The following is a 10265-nucleotide window of genomic DNA, read 5'->3' as shown; positions in this document are numbered from 1 at the left end:
GTTATAGCTGGTTATACATCTACTTTACTTTTCAATTCCTTGTTAAACAAAGCTTAACTTTACTTTTTTTTGTTTTTGACACATTTCTGGTGGACCTTTTTAACCCCGGACCTTCATATATTACTATCTATTCTTCGATAAATTCTACGAAATTATTACTGGGAAAATGTTATTCGGCAAAATGTCCCTTTGATCGATACCAAATTTAAGTTTTGAATTTAAATAACATAATTAAAAGATAATATAACCTAGAAAATGTTTTATAAATACCAATGAGTATATAATTATACAAATGAGATCTTTTAGAGCACCGTGTTTGAGAAAAATATGATTTGCAAAAAAAAGAGAGCTACAACGCCAAAAAGTGCATTTTCATACTAACATTTCAAAAAAGTTGATATTTTGAGTCTCTAGTAACACTTGCTGCCCGTTTACTAACGTTTTTGTATATAAACAAAATTACTTACTACAAATTTATCATAATTAAATAATATTCGCGTAAAACATCCTATTAAACGTAATTGAACATCATCTGTCAAAAGCGTTTGACATTTCCCGAAATTGCCACCGTCCATTGTTTTATTTAAATTACGCTTCAATAAAAATTTTCAAATTAAAAATGTAAAGTTTCTACGCGGATTTGAACTAATTTCTCACCTTTTGGACTTTCTCTGGATTGGCACGAATTTTTCAAGACTAAGACTGGCCAAATCGATTCAGCCGTTTTCGAGTTTTATTCGGACATTTGAAAGAGAGCTCCATTTTTATATATAAGACTAGCTGACCCGGCAAACGTTGTTTTGCTAAATAATGTATATTCTAAACCATTTCTATAGAATCAAAAATATTATTACTTTAAGTGTACAAGGATGTGTTGTTTGAATGCTATATACAATGAGGTATTATAAAAACAATAAAACCCATTAGTTTGTTTATATTTTGCCAATATAATCAAACTGCAAGTTTTATACACTTTCTATAGAAAACATCGTATAATCCAATCCGAGTCTTTTTTGGTCTTTCGGCTTATTAATTACGTTTTAAGTTTTTCAGATTCTTTTTGGATTCTGGATTTTGTGTATAATTGTAAATAATACTACTGAGTTTATACAAAATTTTCAAATTTTTGCGAGGAGAGATAAAAAATGAATTAAGTATTTCTTCTTTGACCTGCTTTTTGAAAGGTTTCAAGTTACATTCGATGAATTAAAGTAAATTTAATAAAAAGTATATATGTAGAGCAGGGCGACACATAAAGGTCCAATTTGACTTTAAGCAAATATAAACTATATTGTGAAAATCATAACATTTATATCACAACAAATAACACATATCAAACAAACAATTATCTGACTACGTTCAGTAATCCGACTACTACTTCATCATTGTAGAAATGTGCTTTTTTGATATCTTCCAAAAATTTGTTATCTAGACCTTATTATCCTACATGCGGGGTAACTTGTAACGGGCAGGTGGCAAAAGGTTTAAAGCCTTATTATAATTTTAAAGGTATTTTACAAAATAATTACATTTTTGACTAATGCTAAAACTACTAATGGAAGAATATACTTTTATTATGGATTTTCAAAGATTACCGTTTATCTCCCCCATTTCAAGATTATCGTTTTTCAAATCAAGTTTGTAGCTGGCTATACATCTTTTTTCCTCTACTTTCAAATATTGTTGTTAAACAATGCTTAACTTTACTGATTATTGGCACATCGGTGGTGGACCTTTTTAATCCCGGACCTTTATATATTACTATTTATTCTGCGATAAATTCTGGGAAATTATAACTGGAAAAATGTTATTCGACAAAATGTCCATTTGATCGATACCAAATATAGGTTCTGAATTTAAATAACATAAATAAAAAATAATATAACCTAGAAAATGTTTTATAAATACCAATGAGTATATAATTATACAAATGAGATCTTTCAGAGCACCGTGTTTGAGAAAAATATGCCAAAAAGTGCATTTTCATATTAACATTTCAAAAAAGTTTATATTTTGAGTCTCTAGTAACACTTGCGGCCCGTTTACTAACGTTTTTGTATATAAATAAAACTACAAACAAAACTACTTGCTATAAATTTATCATAAATAAATAATATTCGCGTAAAACATCCTATTAAACGTAATTGAACATCATCTGTCAAAAGCGTTTGACATTTCACGAAATTTCCACCGTCCATTGTTTTATTCAAATTACGCTTCTACAAAAATTTTCAAATTAAAAATGTAAAGTTTCTACGCGGATTTGAAATAATTTCTCACCTTTTGGACTTTCTCTGTATTGGCACGAATTTTTCAAGACTAAGACCGGCCAAATCGATTCAGCCGTTTTCGAGTTTTATTCGGACATTTGAAAGAGAGCTCAATTTTTATATATGAGATTTGGAAAATTCATTGACCACTGGGCCTCGAACAGAAACTGGAATATTAAGCAAACAAATTAAAACATGCGAAAATATACCGGTGAGTTATACATATTTACTAATTGTTAATACTTTATGTTCAAATTCAATATAATTTATTTTTTCTTATGTACTTCCATCCGGTAACAGACTTTGAAACAATCCCACTTGAAAATTTGGCTGATTTAAGTCCTGTTGAATCGACAACTGACTCAAGTTATTTAATAAAAATAGCTAAAGCTGTTGTTTCTGGAGAAGTATCGACAAACTTAGCTAACATAAAACCAGGGCCAATAGCACATTTCCGAAATACGAGATTCAGCTATAAGCAAAATCTTATATTACCGTAATAATGTGGAAGACCTGACGCAATTGAGAGATTACAAAACACCCGAAATAAATTTCGAATGCACCGACTATACTAATATGATAGATATGGATGATTATTCAAATATATCCGAACCAGCCTTTACGCTAAATATTCCTCATGAACATCTAGTACAATATCTACAAAGCAATGAGTGTCCATGGAGTGACCCTAAAATTCCGGTCCACATTCAGGGAACTGAGAGACATGTTCAATTACTGGCTAACGTATCAAAACGCGTATTAGATCAAAATCGCGAAGGAGTTATGACAGCGACACTACAATCTTGTGAAAAGTATCCTCGACTGAAAAGCAAGCAAGGTTTCAGATATTAATTTATTTTAATTGTATTAGCTAAATGTAAGAAAATTTATTTTAAATAAAAATATAACTTAAAGTAACAAAAATGTATTATTTAAACAATGTCATGTAAATAAATAATAGAATAAATATATGTCATTCCTAAAAACCTAAAAACAATATTTTTCTACAAAAGTAGATTACTTTTCCTCGCTAATGCCCCTAAAAGTTTACTTGATGTAGTTTGAGGTACCCGTAAGTTACTGATTTCAAAAAGACGAGAAATGTTTTTAACCTGTTTTGTAGCAAGATTTCAGGTCAAGTTGAGCTATTTATTATAGTTTTAGAGTAAATTGCAAAAATTAAATAAAACTGGCAACTTGCACGTATTTTGCACATTGACAACTTGCACGCATTCTGCACATTGACAACTTGCACGCATTCAGCACATTGACAACGTGCACGTATTTTACACATTGACAACTTGCACGCATTTTGCATTATTGATAACTTATACGTACTTTGCTTATTAGCAACTTGTACGCATTTCATTTAATTGGTAACTTGTACGCATTTCCAAGAAATTTAGCGAAAAACATTCTTCTATCTAGAATTGATTGAATAATATCATATATTTATAATAAAAAAATGTGAAAAATTTCTCTTAAAAACATATTTTTTGTTAATTCTCAAAATTGTTATAACTATTTTTTTATCATTATGGCTATTGAAAGAAATAATGAATGTTTCTAGTATTGGGATTTGTCGATAAGTTTTGATTTACGTGCTGACTTGCGCACGTTGTACAAAATAGCTAAGAAGTTATCAAAGAAGTGTCACATGTACAGCATGTACAAGTTTTTGACTGTCAAGTCTACTGATTGTGGCATGCTGCAATGCGACGGTTTAAGGCTTATGCTCTAATAGCGTGGGGTGACGTCAAGCCAACATGACGAATCTCCAAGCCAAGGGCTGAGTCTCAATTCATTGCAGCGTGGTAACAACACTCCGCCAAGTACCTAAGTCGTTTACAAACGATTCCGAGTCTCTACATCGAACTAGTGACCCATGATCGACCGCTATAGGCAAGACAAATATAACGGATAGATACCGTCACTGTCCAGCGCTTTATTCGGCTAAAAATGGCTCGTGCGATAAACGGCCTTCTGACCCTGTGGCGCGATCAAATCTGGTTTTCGAGTGCCTTCAGGTGTTTTGAAGGTTGGCTCCCAATCCACACGAGAGTGTGATTTTTCCAGCGCTCTCTTCACGTACCGCATTGTGTCTCTCGATTAGTTGACGATGGCTTCGATAACAAGTTTGTAGGACGTGGTCTAACGTCTCTGGGGCATTACAACCTGCTCTACAATTCCTATCTTCTGTTCTACCTCTAGTTGTTCTTCTCGTAGGCATTGCATTAATTCTGAATCTTATGAAATTTACGTAATCTTTTCCCGTCAGGAACTTATTGCCTTCAGTCACCTATCGATGTAGTGACGGGACTTTGCACGATTTTACCAATGGGGACCCGTCCACTCACTTGTGCTGTAGCCGAGCCCATCGTTCATCCAGTTGTTTCTGAGAGGCGAGGACGATGTTTAGTTTCTTTTCACACTTTTCAATCTCTAGTTGGTGAACACTGGATTCACCCCAGCTCAACTTAACCAGTCTGTTTTTTCTCCTAAGAGGAACTAACCATCTTAATGATGGGAATGATAGACCCCATCTTTACTATTTGCATAAAAGTATGAATTAGTAACATCGTTAGGTAGTCGCAGCCATGAACGGACTGCTTTTCTGACTGCACCATCGAGCGACTTCAGAAACCCTAGTTTGCATTACCTAATGTTAATCAATGCATTAGCTTACGAATACCAATGGTTCTTGACGCAAATAACCGTTGTTGTGGTTTCAATGGTGCTTTGGTTATATTTTCAATATTTGACTGGAGTTTCGATTTAAGATTTCCAATATTGGTACCCTCAGGAGTGAATTCCACTCCCAAGTAAGTTCAGCCGTCGACCCTTGACATCGCAGGTAGTTTTTGCGATCCACATTTGAAGATAATATCCTTATCGACAAATGACTTCTTCACATGCGGCACGTTCTTAATCGATACCGTAAAGGACTTGTTGGTGTTAATCCTCAGGCCACAACTTGCGAGAAAATTTTAAGCATAACTGAATATTGTCTGCCATCCTTTTACTGATGCTGCCACTAAAACTAAATCGTCAGCAAAATCCAGAACATTATAAATCATGCCTTCAATCTTCGCCCCGATTTCAGGTGGGGTCGTCTCAATCATTCTATTAATAACTAGATTAACAGGATGGGCAACAAAGGATCTCCTTGCTTGACTCCGCACCTCGGACTAATGGGATCCGAGGGCCAGCGCCCTGATCAAAGTCTTGTCCACCCATGTTCATATAGCTCCTTAACGTAAAGAGTGAAGGGTTGTTGTAGGTTATAGTATTTTAGCGTGTTGATTAACGCAGCATTTGATATTGAGTCAAAGGCTTTGGCGACATCTATTGAAGCTAAAAATAAAGGCTTGTTGTTGTGCCTATGGTGCCGTAAGAGGTGATCTGGCGCTAATGTTTTATGTGCGCATCCGTCAACTGGCTGGAACGCCATTTGTCGACTATCAATCTGAACCTCACTAAGCAGATGCCTAGCCAGCACTTTATTAAATGTTCTGGTTAAAACCGATGAGACAGTTATGGGTTTGAAACCACCAGGGTGTTCAGCGTTATCTTTCTTAGGAATCAGGGTTGTGTATGATTCCATCATTCTATCCGGAATTCTTCCCATTAGCATTAACAAATTCAGCAAGTTAACCAGGATGTCGGTTGGCATAGACTTTAACAGTCTGGCTGTTATACCATCCGGACCAGAAACCGTGTTCCTGCTTGGAAGTGCGCACCTGACTTCTTCAGTAGACACAGGTTTCCACAGGTGCGAGAGATCTTTGCTTCTCGCTGCTTGGACATCTGGTGATGCATCGGCTTAATTTGTCAATACGCTCGACCAAAATTGCACCATTACGTCAGGTGGGGGGCGGAGGTCGAGGTAGCTTTGCAGTCTAGTATATAAGAAATACACTTGCTTGGGTTCTTGTTCCAATGCGTTTGAGTCACTTTGTACTCGTGTCTGCGTCGCTGCCTCTTATTCAACTTTGGTGCGTTTCCCTTTTCTTTTTGCTGTTCTTGGGGTCGGTTACTCTTTCATATGGAAAGGTGGATTCTAGATACTTGCTCACTTGTTTCCTTAATTCCTCTGGTGATAGTATCGCAGCTTTTTGGCATGTCGCAGTTAACCAATAGGGAACTATTGTACTTGTCATCATCTCTACTCTTTGCTATCGCTAGTGCTCTAGTGGTCAGTGGTCACAGGACAAGGATTAATTTCACTTGTAGCAGCTGGTGTAGATAGGAGGTCCGCGATCAGGCCTTTATATTTTGGCGTACGTCAAAGACGTACGCAAAGACGTACAACAAAGCCAAAGCCTTTGATGGCTTTCAACGTTCAACCAGGTGTTATAGCTAGAAGGGCTTTATTAATTTGGGTAATACCCCTTTTGATCAGTTCAACATCCTCTTTGGTCATAATGATCTGCTTTTCTTTCGACCACCTTGCTTTCTTGGGCCCGATTTTGGCTAATTCTTGGTCGTACCATTCATTGTGTTTTCTCTGTTCATGCACACCTCGACCAATTGAAGTTGAAAAGTATTTGCCGCATGATGGAAATCGGCATATATGACCGTCTCTGTTCGCCGGTTGAGAAGAACCAGTAGGTTCTTCCAATTCTGAATCTAAATTTTTGTATCCAAGGCTTATTTGTGAACTTGTACCGACTTTGTTATACGGGCGAGGGGGTTGGTAGCCCACAGGCCTATAACTATAACAGAGGTGGCTCTTAGTTTTCCCCCGAAGGGGTACTTACGGCGGGTCCAATATAAGGCAGGCCACTTGCTAGCTTAGGACCCGAAGAACCACAACCACCCCCACCACTCCCGCCGTTTACCCGCGCTTGCTTGAATTTCTTCACGTTGACATTCAGAGCACTGGGCAGAAATCACATTGCGTCAACACCCGCTAGGGCCAGCGCAATGCTTTGCTTTAATTAGACAGTCGGATTCCCCTAGTCCGTGCCAGTGCTGAGTTGACCGTTGAATGGCGGCAGCAAGAAAGATCCGCGGGGGACCTAGGCACGGGACGGAGCTCGGATCTAAGTCACAAGGACAATTTTACCTCGCCCAGGCCCGGCCTACGCCCGCTTTCCAACCAAGCCCGGCACGCGCCGATTCTCAGAGCCTTATCACGAAGTTACGGATCCAATTTGCCGACTTTCCTTACCTACATTAATCTATCGACTAGAGGCTCTTCACCTTGGAGATCTGCTGCGGATATTGGTACAAACCGGCGCTACACCTACCGTGGCCCTTTCTTTGATTTGCAAGGTCCGAGAATACACGAGGACACCGCCGCAACTGCGGTGCTCTTCGCGTTCCAAACTCTATCTTCCTACTAGAGGATTCAGGAAACTCGAACGCTCATACAGAAAAGAAAACTCTCCCCGTATTTCCCGAAGGCGTCTCCAGGTTATTTTGGGTTACCCCGACGTACTCTCTTGCAAGGGTCCGACTTGTAAACGGTTTCGCTGCCGGGTTCCGGAATAGGAACCGGTTTCCCTTTCGCCCGAAGGGTGTGAGATTTTATTCAAAATAAAATACACCAACATCAACATAGGATTTCTCCTGGGGCTTAGGATCGACTGACTCGTGTGCAACGGCTGTTTACACGAAACCCTTCTCCACTTTAGTCATCCTGAGCCTCGCTGGAGTATTTGCTACTATTACCAAGATCTGCACCGATGGCGGCTCCAGGCAGGCTTACGCCCAAACCCTTCTGCGCACACCACAGCGACCCTCCTACTCACCAGGACGTCAAAACAAACTATAATAAACGCTCCTCATGCCATGGCGGCTTTTAGGGCTAGTTGCTTTGGCAGGTGAGTTGTTACACACTCCTTAGCGGACTCCAACTTCCATGGCCACCGTCCTGCTGTCTTAAGCAACCTACGCGTTTTATGGTATCCCATTAGCGTCGTTTAGGCGCCATAACTCGGCGTATGGTTCATTTCACAGCGCCAGTTCTGCTTACCAAAAGTAGCCCACTAGGCACTCTAATTTAAATCTCTGGCTTCACTATTCAAGCAAGCCAGAGATCTCACCCATTGAAAGTTTAAGAATGGGTTGAGGTCGTTTCGGCCCCAATGCTTCTAATCAATCGCTTTACAGACTTGCTCATCAAATGCCAGCTATCCTGAGGGAAACTTCGGAGGGAACCAGCTACTAAATGGTTCGATTAGACTTTTGCTCCTATACCCAGTTTCGACGATCGATTTGCACGTCTAAGGTTCTCCATCAGGGTTTCCCCTGACTTCGACCTGGCCGGGCATAGTTTACCATCTTTCGCAATGAGAGTGAGACGCTCCGGGATTGCAAGCACGCATCCGTAGATGCGATCCGTCATCCCTCAGTTCACTTAAGCAAACCTTTACGTTCATTGCGCCTTTAGGTTTTGTATTTCCTAATGACTCGCGCACATGCTTGGTCCGTGTTTCAAGACGGATCCTAAAAGTACCCAAAGCAATAGCATCGCTGACCGGTAATAGAGTCCGTCCTAGAACACGGCACGGAGGCGGCATCGATGCCGGACCAGGTCCGACGGCCAATAACCGTCCGTGCTTGCAACCGGCCGAACGCTTAAAAGCGACCCTATACCATATTGTTTATACCGCCTGGAAGTCGGCCGGAGCACGCGGGGTCTGACGCGAATAAATTTGTGACAGGCTACCGCCGCGGTCGTAGATCGACACCAAACGGGTCGCAACGTCCTACTGAGAGAGAAGTGCATGCCATCGCCGCCTAACGCATAAACTGACGGCGTACCGCAGGACTATTCCCGGTCAATCGCACTACAATAAATGGAAGATAACGATAACATTGAATCTCTCCTTTTGATCTTTCGGGTTTTTCGGGTTTACCCCTGAACGGTTTCACGTACTCTTGAACTCTCTCTTCAAAATTCTTTTCAACTTTCCTCACGGTACATGTTCGCTATTGGCCTCGTAGTCATTTTAGCCTTAGATGGAGTTTACCACCCACTTAGAGCTGCACTCTCAAGCAACTCAACTCTGAGGGGAGATCCTTTCGATACGCGCAACGGTCGCTACGGGCCTGGCACCCTCTATGGGTAAATGGCCCCATTCAAGATGGACTTGAACTCGCCGCAACGCACCGAGATAATAGGATCTTCCCTGACATTACATTTCCCAGCGTCCGTCTCCGGCCGCGGAATTTAGTGCTGAGCTCTTTCCTGTTTGCTCGCCGCTACTAAGGAAATCATAGCAAGTTTCTTTTCCACCGCTATTCCCTGTTTGCTTGCCGCTACTAAGGGAATCCTAGTTAGTTTCTTTTCCACCGCTTAGGAATATGCTTAAATTCAGCGGGTAATCTCATCTGCTCTGAGATCGTATTATGATTATGATGTGCTCGTAAACGTTAGTAAGGAAGCGCACACAAAATCGACGAGAAACCTTTGTATTTTCCAAATTTGCCGGAACGAAACCGCATTACGAAGAGTACGGGTTTTCGGTTATCGGGAAGGTCGCAAGAATATAAAATCTCTAGGACACACAGGCTAACACGTTGAGTAAATTATTTAAGAGCACGCATATACGCGAAACTCCATCATTCGCCGGCAAGCCGTTTAAAGCAAGCGGCAGTCTGGCAATGTTATACGACCCTCAGCCAAAGGTGTCCGGGAACAGTATCCGAAGACCGCAATGTGCGTTCAAAATGTCAATATTCATGTATCCTGCAGTTTACATGTCGACGTGCAATTAGCTGCGTTCTTCATCGACCCACGAGCCAAGTGATTCACCGTACAGGGTGATTTTATATAAATTTATACATGTTTCGATCGTGATTCCTTCGAAATCGTTTAAGATAACTCGGGTTCTGAAACTAGTATGTTTATTATGGTTACAATTAGTACACTGTAAAACATTCGCCTCTCGGTCCGAGATACAAGATCTCGTTTCAAAATTGAAATATAAATATTGCATTGTGTGTGAGATTGAAAAATCTGATTTCGCTGATCTTTCATTTTCT

The 10265-nt window shown here is 40.0% G+C and overlaps 1 pseudogene; it reads right to left on the bottom strand.

Annotated features, from left to right (window-relative positions):
• Positions 1 to 9892: 9892 nt before the first annotated feature.
• Positions 9893 to 10046, bottom strand: LOC113387173 (annotated as a pseudogene).
• Positions 10047 to 10265: the final 219 nt, after the last annotated feature.

Source organism: Ctenocephalides felis, unplaced genomic scaffold (assembly GCF_003426905.1).
Source record: "Ctenocephalides felis isolate EL2017-DRISC unplaced genomic scaffold, ASM342690v1 CF-g0.4_SCAFFOLD_03571, whole genome shotgun sequence".
NCBI classification, from domain to species: Eukaryota; Metazoa; Arthropoda; class Insecta; order Siphonaptera; family Pulicidae; genus Ctenocephalides; species Ctenocephalides felis.
This window is presented reverse-complemented; position numbering and strand designations above follow the sequence as displayed.